General features: G+C 43.1%; 1 protein-coding gene across 3 annotated transcripts in view; it reads right to left on the reverse strand.

Moving 5' to 3' along the window:
* The window catches only part of TMTC1 (transmembrane and tetratricopeptide repeat containing 1), a 260,748-nt gene that overhangs the window by 32,023 nt on the left and 214,919 nt on the right, over positions 1–13,806 (reverse strand). The gene's annotated exons all lie outside the window — the stretch shown is intronic.

Consider the following 13,806-nt stretch of genomic DNA (forward strand, 5'->3'; position numbering starts at 1 on the left):
CTGCACCTCTGCAGGCTGGCTCCTAATGGGGTCTGAGCCACCTATCAGCAACAAGCCAGCCAAACTTCCCACGTTCATCTTTGCTTTTCTATCAAGAGAGATACCTTTTACACATAATTTGTGAAATTAGAAGATACTGTGACTACTGGCTGGCAAAGAATGATCAGCTCTTTTATCCTCATATTTTTATTAAAAATCGGGCTGATGATCTTCATTTTAGTCTTCTCCCAGTGATTACATTTTTTTTTTTTTCCTGCGGTATGTGGGCCTCTCACACTGTCGTGGCCTCTCCCGTTGCGGAGCACAGGCTCTGGACGCGCAGGCTCAGTGGCCATGGCTCATGAGCCCAGCCACTCCGCGGCATGTGGGATCTTCCCGGACCAGGGCCCGAACCCGTGTCCCCTGCATCGGCAGGCGGACTCTCAACCACTGCGCCACCAGGGAAGCCCCCAGTGATTACATTTTTTATTTAAAGAGAACTCAAGGCTTCAAAGTTGTTACCACTATTTTGGGCAAAAGTTCTCTTTCCTGTTAGTGTCATGGGGAAACACTGTGTCATTAGCCTGATATCAGTATCCCTGAAGCCAAAAATGTACGCTGGCAGTGATCAACTTTGCCATCAATACAATTCCACATACACTGACCACTTGCTAAATGCTAGACATTGTAATTGGCAAAAGAGGTGGAGTGAAGAATAGAACCACTGGAACTACGGAGGGCACACAGCCTAAGGGTCCCCCAACTTTATGAGTTACCAATACTGAACTGTGTGCTTATGTTTTTACTACGTAGGGTCAACAATCATTTATTCAACAATGAATATGTACCAAATGCTCTGGTCAATTTTCACATAACATCATTAATTTAATTCTCACAGCAATCCCAGGCAGCAGGTATTACTGTCCTATTATACTCATTTTTCTAATGAGAAAAATTTGGATTCAGAAAAGTCAAGTGACTCATCATATTCCCATAACTAGTGTTCTGAGTCAAGATCTGGTGCTCTTCCATCACACTATACTTGCTTATTCTAACTACTTAGAAATCCACCTCCTATGAGCTTGATGCCCGAACTGTGAACCACGGACCAGTAATCATCAACATCACCTAGGAGCTGGTTAGCAGTACAGAGTCTCAGGCCCCATCTGGACCTAAAGAATCAGACCCTGAATGTTAAAAAGATTCTCAGGTAATTTGTACTCACATTGAGATTTCAGTAGCGCGGCTCCCTGAATTATCAAAGGCAGCTGAGAGGAGCTCCTGCTATATAGAACCCCTATGTAGGGCTTCAGGCTCTACAGGATGAAGATCTATAGGGGAAAACTAGTATTGACTCCATACGTTTGAGTTCCAAGTACTAGAAGCAACATGTTACAAGACGATTTTACGTAGAAGACAGTCTCCTATCACAGACCTTGAAGAAAAGGTCATGTTTCCAGCAGAGGCATTGCATTCAATGTCTCTCTTGCATTCAATACACTATTCAAGGTAGCAAACGTGAAAACATTTGTCATTGCGTTAGCTATTTCCCAGGGGAGGTGGCTGTCCACACTATCCTCTCCTTAATGGGGTCTAACTAACTCAAACTCTGGCTCCTCTCGATGCATAGTCCTGCCCTTGATATCAAGGTGTAACACCTGTGTCGTTAAGTGGCTCATCTTTGGGATGTGGCTTTAAAGTTGTGCGGTTATAAGAAACTGGCATTATAGCTCTCTCAGTGCTGCTTCCTTGTCAATCCATTCATTTAGTTGACAAACATTCAGAGTGTCTGTAAGACTATGGAAGACCACTATGTTTACATATGCTTGGGTTTCTAAAATATACCTTGAAGTAATTCTTTCATGGGCACATGTTTTTAAATGAAAACTTTTTTTTTTAACATCTTGTAATTGCTTTACAATGTTGTGCTCGTTTCTGCTGTATAACAAAGTGAATCAGCTATACGTATACATATATCCCCATATCCCCTCTGTCTTGTGCCTCCCTCCCACCCTCCCTATCCCACCCCTCTAGGTCGTCACAAAGCACCGAGCTGATCTCCCTGTGCTATGCGGCTGCTTCCCACTAGCTATCTATTTTACATTTGGTAGTGTATATATGTCTATGCCACTCTCTCACTTCGTCCCAGCTTACCCTTCTCCCTCCCCATGTCCTCAAGTCCATTCTCTACATCTGCGTCTTTATTCCTGTCCTGCCCCTAGGTTCATCAGAACCTTTTTTTAGATTCCATATATATGTGTTAGCATATATATAATTTGTTAGTATTTGTTTTTCTCGTTCTGACTTACTTCACTCTGTATGACAGACTCTAGGTCCATCCACCTCATTACAAGTAACTCAATTCGTTTCTTTTTATGGCTGAGTAATATTCCATTGTATATATGTGCCACATCTTCTTTATCCATTCATCTGTTGATGGACACTTAGGTTGCTTCCATGTCCTGGCTATTGTAAATAGTGCTGCAGTGTACATTGTGGTACATGTCTCTTTTTGAATTATGGTTTTCTCATGGTATATGCCCAGTAGTGGGATTGCTGGGTCATATGGTAGTTCTATTTTTATGAAAACTTACTTTTAATCCTGGTAATTTAACTATTGGTTTCATGGTTAGAAGAAGTCTTCCTCCAAGGATTTCGTAAATCTTTATTAACATCAGTTTGGAAATTTTCCCAAAATCCAAAGGAAGATATAGATTTAGGAAACTGAGTCTGAAAATTAAGCCCCTCAGGACATAATTTAGCTTGGATATTCTTTAAAATCAGCAGAGAAAAAGCCACAACAATTTGATAGCAAAGAGTTAATGATTTTCATTTGTTATGGCTCACATCAGTTAGAATGACAGCTTAATCTTTCATATATAAACTCAGTGAGGTTAATTACCACTTACTACAGTGAGTGAATCTAAATACTTGGGGTTGTCCATTCACATTCATGTGACATATTGGAAAAGTTAGCATCAAAGTTATGTACAGGGAACTCGAATTCTTTATGAAAAACTGTACCTCTATTAATCTCTTGAGAGACTGACTTGATATACTTTTTTAAAAAAATAAATTTATTTATTTCTGGCTGTGTTGGGTCTTCATTGCTGTGTGCGGGCTTTCTCTAATTGCGGCGAGCAGGGGCTACTCTTTGGTGCGGTGCATGGGCTCTAGGTGTGCGGGCTTCAGTAGCTGTAGGCACACGGGCTCATTAGTTGTGGCTTGCAGGCTCTAGAGCGCAGCCTCAGTAGCTGTGGTGCACGGGCTTAGCTGCTCCGCGGCATGTGGGATCTTCCCGGACCAGGGCTGGAACCCGTGTCCCCTGCATTGGCAGGTGGATTCTTAACTACTGTGCCACCAGGTAAGTCCCTGACTGATATACTTTCAAAAAACATCTCATCATGTAATTTCACATGGTATGTAAGTATTACGGGATGCAAAAACGGGCAGATGAGATTTTTTCCTCTTAGCTCTGCACTCTTGGATGACTCTGCTTTTCCCTGGGAGCCTTTGAAAGTCATTAGAGCCCAGTAGGGGTCAGGCGCCCAAGAAATGGATAAGTGGTAAATTTATTGTTGTTGTTTATGTTTCTGAAAGGAAGAGGAATAGCAGGGAAGATATATTTCTTCTGTGGTTTCTCTTTTGCTCACCCTTTGGTCGAAGTTTATGAAATTGGTGTGGTTTTGACACAGTAACTTACAGCAAATAATCACCTAAATAGAACCTTCCTTGGCCATATAGTAACGGAATTACCACGTGAGGATTGAACTTCATTGCAACCTGTTTCTGAATTCAATAGCATCCTTTCATATCTGCATTATGGCCCATGTTTCTTTGCTAATTATCCCATATTCAGAAACAAGGGCAATATTCCTACAATTCTATTGGATTGTTGCAGCCTAGGGTGCATCTTACTGAGGGGTGCTTGCTAACAGCTTAGTTCACACCCTGTTTCTAGTTCCCTCTTTCTCCTCCTTCTATTTACAGACAACTAAAAGATACATTCTTTTTCTAGAGCACTGCTCTCAACACATTCCCTTACATAAAAATCTTCATTAATGCCCTGCTGCTTACAGATAGACTCTTAGTTTAAAACCCTCTATAGTATGGTCCTGACCAATGTTCCAAATGTACCCAGTGGTGTGGACGAGTGGGTACTAGTCCAGCCAGATTGAGTGGCCTTTGGTATCTATTCTACAGAACCTAAGAGATCACTACTCCACTGCTTCTCTGCCCTCACTGTAGGTTTAAAAATCACTTGAGGTGCTTTTGTAAAGGCCTTAGTGTTCTGAGGTTGGGCCTTTTAATAGCTCTGATGATCCCCTTATCAGAGCTCCTAACCATGCAACACAATCAAAAACCATATAGATGCTACCTTTCTTAAATTTTGATTTTCTTTTTGAGCCTCCATTAAGAAGAAAAGATAGGGGAATCGCTATCAAAAGCCTTGTTCTGGCCTCCAAGGGGGCAGCTGCCCTTTGTTCTTTAGCTCAACATTCTGAGCAGTAACTGGGCTTGAGCCCACTGGGCTTCTGCAAGGCCCTGGCACAGCACCTGAAGGGCTGCCCCAGTGCCTTCAGCGGAGGGGTGGGAGTCTATCAGTGAGGGCGCCACACAGGTAGGTTTTTAAAGCTTCAGGTTTCACAGTAGTTGTCTGCTGAACATTTACTCTCTGCTAAAGACAGAGTTAAGTGATTCCTTTGCATTATTTAATTCCCATTAAGCATTATGAATTATGCAAAATTATCTCCATTATAAAGATTTAGAAAACAATACTAGCAACTACCACCCCAACAAAAATAAAAACCTGAGATTTGAAGAGCTCACACGATTTGCCCTGACCACACAGCTACTATACCACTAGGATTCGAATATGCAACTTCAACTTTCACGTGTTGCATCACCAGGCCATGATGGGCCTTTCTGCATCCACTCTGTTAAATGTCATGTGCTCTGTCTGTGACCATTACTACGTTGTAAGCTCTTTCATAGGCAGGACCCATATCTTATTAATCTTACTTCTTTTATCCCAGAGACTAGTACAGTGATCTGCACAAATAGAAATTCAATAATCGCTAAATTATTTTTTAAAAACCATGGTTTTAATATTTTCTTTATTCCTAGGTCTTCGTAAATCTCCTTAAATAAGCTTCCTTTTTAAATAACAGAGGAGAATGATATATTTATCTATTTTATATTTCTGTTTCTACAGCTTTTTCAATATTGTAGAAGTGAGCCTAGAAAAAGAGAAGCATCCCAAGCCTTAGACTCATAAGAAAATTACAAGTATAGCTTCCATTTATTGAGCACTTCTTATTTAGCGGGCACTGTTAAGCAGCTTCTCTAGCTTAACTCTGAAGAGTAGCTAAAAGCACAGATTCAAAAGCCAGAACGACTGGGTTATGACTCCATCTCCACTATTTCCTAACTGTGCTCCCTTAGGCAAATTGTCTGTCCGCCCTGCGTCTCTGGCACACAGTAGGTATTATATATTTTGGCTTTTAGTAGCTCATTTAATGTTTCTAAAATCACCAATTAAAACCTATATTCCCCCCACCACTTTTATTTATTTATTTTTAATTAATTAATCAATTTGGTTTTTTTTTGGCTGCGTTGGGTCTTCGTTGCTGTGCGCGGGGTTCCTCTAGTTGCCGCGAGCGTGGGCTACTCTTCATTGCGGTGCGCGGGCTTATGCGGGCTGCTCTTGCTGCGGAGCGTGGGCTCCAGTAGTTGCGGCTCGCGGGGTCTAGAGCGTGGGCTCAGTAGTGTGGTGCACGGGCTTAGCTGCTCTGCGGTATGTGGGATCTTCCCGAACCAGGGCTCGAACCTGTTTCCCCTGCATCGGCAGGCAGATTCTTAACCACTGCGCCACCAGGGAAGTCACCTCCCCCTCACACACACACTTTTAAAAATGTGGTGTTTTTGAAATTCCTTCTAAAGTAATATATCAGTACTTTCACATTTCAAATTATTCACGAGAAATTTAAGTTAGATGTTGGAGTGATTTTTCCTGTGTCTGGTCTTATACCATAATGGATTTTGGGTGTAAAAATCATCATTACATACACAACTGAGGGCTTCCCTGGTGGCGCAGTGGTTGAGAGTCCGCCTGCCGATGCAGGGCACGCGGGTTCGTGCCCCGGTCCGGGAAGATCCCACATGCCGCGGAGCGGCTGCGCCCGTGAGCCATGGCCACTGAGCCTGCGTGTCAGGAGCCTGTGCTCCGCAACGGGAGAGGCCACAACAGTGAGAGCCCCACGTACCGCAAAAAAAAAAAAAAAAAATACACAACTGGATAGCACTGCACTAAATGTAAAATAACCCAGTAATAAGCAGAGTCAAAACCCCTAAAAACCTCATTCTAAGGCAAATGTCAGGCTGAGGAGGCCTACATGGCAGCCTGATAGTTCAGAATCCACTCAGCTGCTATTAGAGCCACACAAAGGAGTAGGTCTTCATTTTGCAGGGGTGATGGCTAAAGGTGAATATTTAAGCAAGAAAGAATTAGGAGCAATTTTGAACCTCTTTTTCAGCCACGCCAGGAAAGCTTCTTAGAAAAGAAAGTTTTAAGCAGTTATTTCCATGTAAAAAGGAATAACAGGAGAGGCAGAAAATTTCAAATAGACTTTACAAAATTCTTAATAATGGGAATTACCTTTGTATTCTGACAGTACAGATCACCCCTGGGCCAGCATTAGACAGTATTAAAACTCCCTAATGCATTCTTTTGGCTCTATAACAGGCAGTTTAGTGAAATCCAAAGCCCATTATCAATGTAAGCCCCCTCTATATAGGAATACTCTGTTAGCCATTTAGACTGAATTGACAAGTCAATTCAAAAGGGGGAAAATATGAAAATAACATCTTCCTCTGAATTCACCAAGCATGTGATACAGGTAACCAAGTCCACAGGTTGTTTTTCTGAATTCCAGAGAAAAAGCTTGAAGTACGTAGCTCATAACAGGTGAATAAATCGACAAAATGAAGCCTCAGTACATCCCCCGTCCAATTAGGCACGGGCACACCTTTTGTCTGGAGTCACAGAAAGGAACACTGAGATCCTCTGGAAACTCATGTCACACTCAGGACACTGAGGTCTGTCTGAGCTTCTGTGAAGGATTCAGCAGACACTGATGGAACTATTAGAGATCCCTGGGTAGGTGGGAGAAGCAGGGAGGAGTGAAGCGCTCCTGGGTTAGGAAATATTTACTGCCTCTCTGCATCCTGAATGTCTTCATCTGCCAAAGAAAGTCACCAGCCAATGATCGACAATCCTCCATGACCTAAAATATTCTATCTTCACTTTTTCCTTAGATCAACTGTTCTCAAATTTTAGTGCTTAAGAATCATTCAGTGTTTGATAAAATGTAGGATCCCAGGCTTCATAAGATTCAGTAGGTCTGAGGTAGGGCCAAGGAATCATTAGTCTTAAAAATCTTAAAAAGCACCTCAGGTGATTCTGGTGAGGGTGGTCTTCAGCCTCTGCTTTAGAAACTCTGCCCTGGTTACTATGTGGGGTCTGCCTGATCAGTTGTTCCTTGATATAAGGCTAAAATGTAACAGGATGAGGAAAGGTAAAAGGAGAAAGAAGACTTTCTGGAACAATTGGAGCCAAAGAGAAGGGTCACAGTGGCTGGTTGATTTGCCCGGATGGGCGATACTTCTGGACGCCAGGTGATGTGGGGAGGCTGCAGTGGAGGTGCCTGGAGGGTGACGCTGCAATTGGAAGAGGCAGTTTTCTCTCTCGTAGAAGCTCTGTGGTGAATGCCCACTTTTGTGCATCCAAGTCTTAGTGCCGGTGTTAGCCATATAGGCATCAACAGAAGTAAAAATCTCCTAATATTCTGCAAGCAAAACTCCGCTCCCTTAAGTCTCCCCCAGGAATTTCCAAAAGGCTAAACTTCCTGAGAAGGGGTCCCTGGGACCAATAACATCTTCCTCATTGAATTCATAAGAGAAGCATTAAGTAGAAATTAGATCTTGTTCATAATATGCAAATTTCGGCATTCAACATTTGTAGTTTCCCAGGGAATTTCCCCTTTGGTTATACAGCAGTGGGGCTGTTTTTCTCGTGTGTTAAGTAACAACATTTGCCTCATCTCACTTTCCTGGCTCGGTCTCAGTGACAGATAGTTAGAAAAAGCAAATTTTCTAAAAGCAAGTTTTAGAAAATTCAGCACATTTTCTTTTAGTAATTAAGGACCTGTTAAGTTTGTCAATTTAGAAAACTTTTTGGATTCCTGTGCACAATCTCATGACACATTCATTTAAACTGAAAGCAATGCTTGCTTTGAAAGAGTATTGACATTTTGGGAGAATCTGGGAAATGCAATAACAGAAATAAATGGATTTGGCAATCCCCTTGGCAGTAGTAAAATTTCCTATTAACCACAGTGTGAACTTGGAATGCTGGGCAGTCTCTTATTTACCATTCCTTTGTTGGGGTGTTTTGTTGTTGTTGGATTCAGAAATGATGTCTCTCACAAAGGGAAAAGACTTTGATTTTGGGTGGGGAAGGGGGTGCTGATAGACTCTACCAGCTCCTCTGAAAAAACTGAATTGTGAAAATCAAATTATGAATGGCTGACTAAGGCTCTCTTTTCAAAGCACATGTTTTTCTGCGGCTCTACTGTCTTTCCTAGTAGAAGGAAAAGAAGAAAATTGGATCCTACCCTGAGTAGCCTCTTTTATGTTCTAGTTTACTGGGCGATGCAATGGAAACCTAGTTTACAGGCCCTTGCCCTAGTGTTTCTGCTTGATTCTTTATGGAAGCCACATAGGAGAACTGTCTGGAGGACAGGTTCATGTTAAGTGGTGGTGAAGACCGCAAAGCCACACTAACTATAGTTAGAATTATGAGTAGATCCCCTGCAATCTGCCCTCCCCCTCTCAGTGGGTTTGCAGGAGGAGTCAGGTCACTCACCCGAGAACAATGGGAGGCAGTCGGGTGCCCGCCCCGCCCTGTGTGGTGTGCCTGGCCTTTAACACCTCTCTCCCCAGCTGAAAGCTGAGGAAGGGAACGATGGACAGTTCTGACGCTGTCTCGTCACACAGCTGCAGGCACGGAGACAGAGCTCACACAAAGACCTCACACAGGGGCCGGCACGGAGTAGGTCCTGAGGAAAGGTTCCTCCTGAGTCCCCTCCTCCCTTACTCCTTTGGCACTTGAGGTCTTCATCTGCTCGGTGAGGTCCCTGCCCTGGACCCCGGCAGCAGAACGCCTGCCCCCCGATGGCCTTGCTCCTGCATCACGTGTGCATGGAGGTGCGCTGGGAGGGGTGGGGGGACGAGTCCCAAGCCAGCATCTTTTCAAAGCACACAAAATATTTATGCCAAGCTCTTCCGTGATTTGAAGGAAAGCATAGAAACCATGTCCCCAGGTTGGAACCTGGAAGAGAAGGCAGCTGAGACTAGCCAGGTTTAGCCAGGATTCACCTATCCCGTAGATAAAGAGTCATTTTGATGATGCAGTGGAATGCACGTCCCTGGCTTTGGCTCAGGCGGGCTGCTGTCTAAATCCCAGCTCTGCCCTCACCAGCTGTATGACTTGGGTTAGATGTTCCACCTCCATGAGCCTCAGTGGCCGAATCTGTGAAAGGTGCACATTAATCTCTCCAGCTCCTGTAATTGTGGGATAGACGCGCAAGGGCATCGTGCTTAGCAGAGCATCGTGCGCGTGGGACGATGCAGTCCCTGGCAGCTCCCTGGGCTCCTTCCCCTCTCCAGCTGGAGTCTCATCTGGATTTTCTACCTGAAGCCTCACTGATTTCTCAGCAAAGGCAGGATGCTGCTCCAAGGTAGTATTGCCTCTGCAAAGGAAAGGGACTTCCAAATTCCTTTCTGATCTTCCATTTACATTTCAGTAAAGAGATTAGAAACTTGGAGTCATGGTTAAAACCATAGATTCCTGCAGCTAGACAGCTTTACAGAATCACCTGGTCCCATCTCTTATTTTGAAGAGAAGGAAACTGAGTCTCAAGGAGGTTGAATATTGCCTGAAACTGTTCAACAACAGGAATAGAAAATGTGTTACCTCCTTCTGATGTATTATTAACTTTATACTAAGAAGATGAGCTTCAAATTGAAGTGAGGAATTATACCCCTGGACTAGTAATAATTAATAATAACTAAGGCTTATTTCATCTTTATTGGGGGCTAGGAACTACGTTAAGTACTTACACGCATTCTCCTGTTTAGGACTCATGGAGGACCTGGTTACTAGTACTATTTTTACTTTATAAGTGAGTGATTGGAGCCATTGCAAGATCCAGTTGTTCTCCCAAGGTCACACACTGCTATGTGGTAGAGCTGAGATCCAAACTCACTAAGCTCCACGACTCCTATTCCTGAGGACAGCATGGGGAGACAGTCAGTGCGGCCGCATGATGTAACCGAATGGCTGGCTCTAGAGGTCCCACTTCACAGCTCGGGTCACATGACCTCCCTCACTGTCCCCGGAGCTGTAACAGGGGAGTGAAGGTGCCTGCCCTCCACAAACACTCAGTGGGCAGGTTCATGAGATGTGAGGAGGTGCTTTGTAATTTGTCATTCAAGTGTTACTGTCCTTTTCACTTGGAGGAGGAGAGGTGGCAGAAAGGTTGAGGGCAGTCAGCCCTGCAGTGGTGGCACCACAGGAAAGCACCAGGGTGGGCCCTGTACGACGGAGGGAGGTTGGCAGAATTAGTAAGGTGTCAGCAAGAAGGGAGGAAGCCTTAAAGCTTCCTTCACCTCCCCAAGGTGCTTCCTGGGACAGACCCCCGCAGGCCACAGGCAAGCGTGAGTCAGAGTGGACACAGACAACATGTATATTTCTCTTTCTGTCCTTGGTATTTCTCCTCCTGGTCTACACAGAGCATTTTTAGATTTTTTTGAGGCTCTCTAACAACTTACATTCTGAATTTAGTCTCTGTGTCAGGGCAAAGTTGATCTCTTACTGGGTTTGTGATAAAAAGTTGATATGCCTGGTTCTCTAAAGTAAGACAATGTACGCAAGAAGAAATTTCCAGTGAATACCTGCATTTCTAGTACTCTTTTAACTGATTTGTACCTTCTTTAAGCTATGAGTCAAGAGTTGTTCCAAGTCATTCCCCAGCACAGGAGCTTAAGGGCACTAGATTGCAAATGAGGCTAGGGAAGATTATGAGAGTTAAAGGGGTGGGAAAGTGATTTTCGGGACAGGAAAGACCACTGAAAACTCCTATACTTGACAAAGCAGTCTGGTCTGTTTAATTATCCTCTGTCAGAAATATTTATGCAAGGAAAGAAAATGATGACCTTCCAATGCCTTCAAGAGCGTATAATTAAAGCTTGCTCTCCCTGACAGTACTTCCTGTGCAGAACTGTCTTCTGGCCTCAGGAGTGTTTATTGCAGCCATCACAGCAAAAGCAAGGATTGAGAAAAGGGACCCTTCCTTCTTCCTTGCAAACCACACTATGGATTTAAAACAACTCACTCATGCTCAAATCATTGGTAAACACAGCGTGACTGAGAAGAGTTTTGCTGCGGGAGAGTTACTTACAAAAATATTTTAATAATTAGCAATCTGTTTAGATACAAATAACTCCCAAATCTTGAGGAAGTAGGTAAACGTTCTCATCATTCCCTAGATAATTCTAGGGATTATGTGCAGACATGGAATATAAGATGATGAAATGCAAATGAAACAATATTTTGGGTGAACTAGAAGAGCTGTTACTTTAAAACCTCTGTAATATTCTCTCAAATGTAGCTTGCATGTTTCTATTTCTCAAACAGTGACCAGGGGTCAGTTTGGCTGGGTGTCTGGGTTTATACAGTGTGGGGAGCAGCAGAAAATAAGGAAGAAAGTGGCAGGATTATGGGAAGTCCTGAATGTTCATACGTTTGGACTGTATGTGTGTATGTGATGGAGAATCAATGACATTTAGAGGGAGGGAGGAAGAAGAGTAGATATTGGAAATGGAAAAGAAACAATGTGTTATAATACAAAAATGAAATAAAGAGCTTCAAAAACAGTGGGAGGTCAACAGGATCATATTCTTCACTTCAGAGAAATCATGGGGAGTGAGAGCCCAGAGAACCTTTGGAATTCACAGCTGATGTTTAGAGAGCAGCTCCACCGAAGGCTGAATGAACAGGTTGTGGGAAGGAGAAGCACCAAGTGCCAACCGTTCTTCTCGCCAATTTGATCAGAGAAAGGAAGGAGTGAGGAGAACCACTTGAGGAAGTAGCTGAACAGAGACGCTCCCCAAGGGAATGTGGGGCATGTGGAAGTTTGTGCAATGGGAAGAATCTGAAGACCTAAGAGAATGCCCATGATAATGGACAGGGAAAGGTAGAGAAAGAGAATCAAGAACACATGTGGATTTTACACTAATGACTAATGGCTAAAATAAAAAAGACTGACGACACCAGATGTTAGTGAGGATGCTAAGCAAGTGGATCTCTCACCAGTGTTGATGGAGTGAAAAGCGGTACAGTTACTTTGGAGAACTGTTTATTTGGCAGGTTCTTAAAACATTAAAGATACATCTACCCACAATTCTATTCCTAGGTATTTATCCCAGAATACTAAACATACAAACCTATAAACAAACCAAGTATCTACCCACAGGAAAATGGATAAACAAATTACAGCATATTTACACAATGAAATACTACTCGTCAGTTAAAAAAAAATGTAACATGCAACAACATGGATAAGACTCAAAAAAATCATGCTACAGAAAATATACAGATGCCAAAAAAGTATGTATGTAATGTTCACCTTTAAATGAAGTTCTATGACAAGCTAAAACTAGTTTGTGGTGAAAAAATTTGAACAATGATTGCCTCAGGGGAGGGAGAAATTTACTGGAGAGAGGCATGAGGGGTCTTTCTGGGGTGAAATGTTCTCTATGTTATTTTGGGAGTAATTACAACAGTATATAAAATTGCCAAAACTCATTGTACCAAACACTAAAGATTGTGCACTTTTGCGTTTAATTACGCCTCAGTTTTAAAAAACCACATAACTGGGCTTCCCTGGTGGCGCAGTGGTTGAGAGTCCGCCTGCTGATGCAGGGGACACGGTTCGTGCCCCGGTTGGGGAAGATCCCACATGCCACGGAGCGGCTGGGCCCATGAGCCATGGCCGCTGAGCCTGCACGTCCGGAGCCTGTGTTCCGCAACGGGAGAGGCCGCAACAGTGAGAGGCCTGCGTACTGCAAAAAACAAAAAAAACAGAAAAAGCAAAAACCCCCCACATAACCACAGGTGTGAGCACTAGGCTTATTAGGGAGGCAAGACAACCCTTCCTCCCTTGGAAGAACAAAAGAAGAGGACATCTAGGAATATGTAAGAAATGAGGTAGGAAGAAGGGAAGCTGCAAAAATTAACCTTAAATGACTTGAATATTCTTAGTAAAAGTAAAGGATTATGTCATCTCCTGGGTGTGTGCATAGGCACTGAGGAGGGGAACAAAGGATACTTATATTAGGAAAACAGAAAATATTTGGGAGGTATTATAAGACCATAAGGGATGAATTTCTAATAGCTCTAACTCCTGATCCTGCTTTTCCCCCACAATGCTGTCTTCAGAGTTTTGTAAGGGGCCCATCAGACTCAGATGTATGTTTTTACCTCCAACACTTGAGAGACTGGATGAGGGTCTAGGACACACATACAGAGACACCACCTCTTGGAGCGGGGGCAGTGCAGTGAAAGATAATGTTAGATTACATATAAAAATAAAATTAGTTATTACAGTGGTCTTCAGTCTCTCAAAGCTTGACACTACCTAACAAATCTTGTCCTTGAGTATTTATTTAATTGGGGGAGGGAGTGATTAGGGAAAAAGGCTTAAA

Source organism: Monodon monoceros, unplaced genomic scaffold (genome assembly GCF_005190385.1).
Source record: "Monodon monoceros isolate NGI ecotype Baffin Bay Population unplaced genomic scaffold, NGI_Narwhal_1 Super_Scaffold_6, whole genome shotgun sequence".
NCBI classification, from domain to species: Eukaryota; Metazoa; Chordata; class Mammalia; order Artiodactyla; family Monodontidae; genus Monodon; species Monodon monoceros.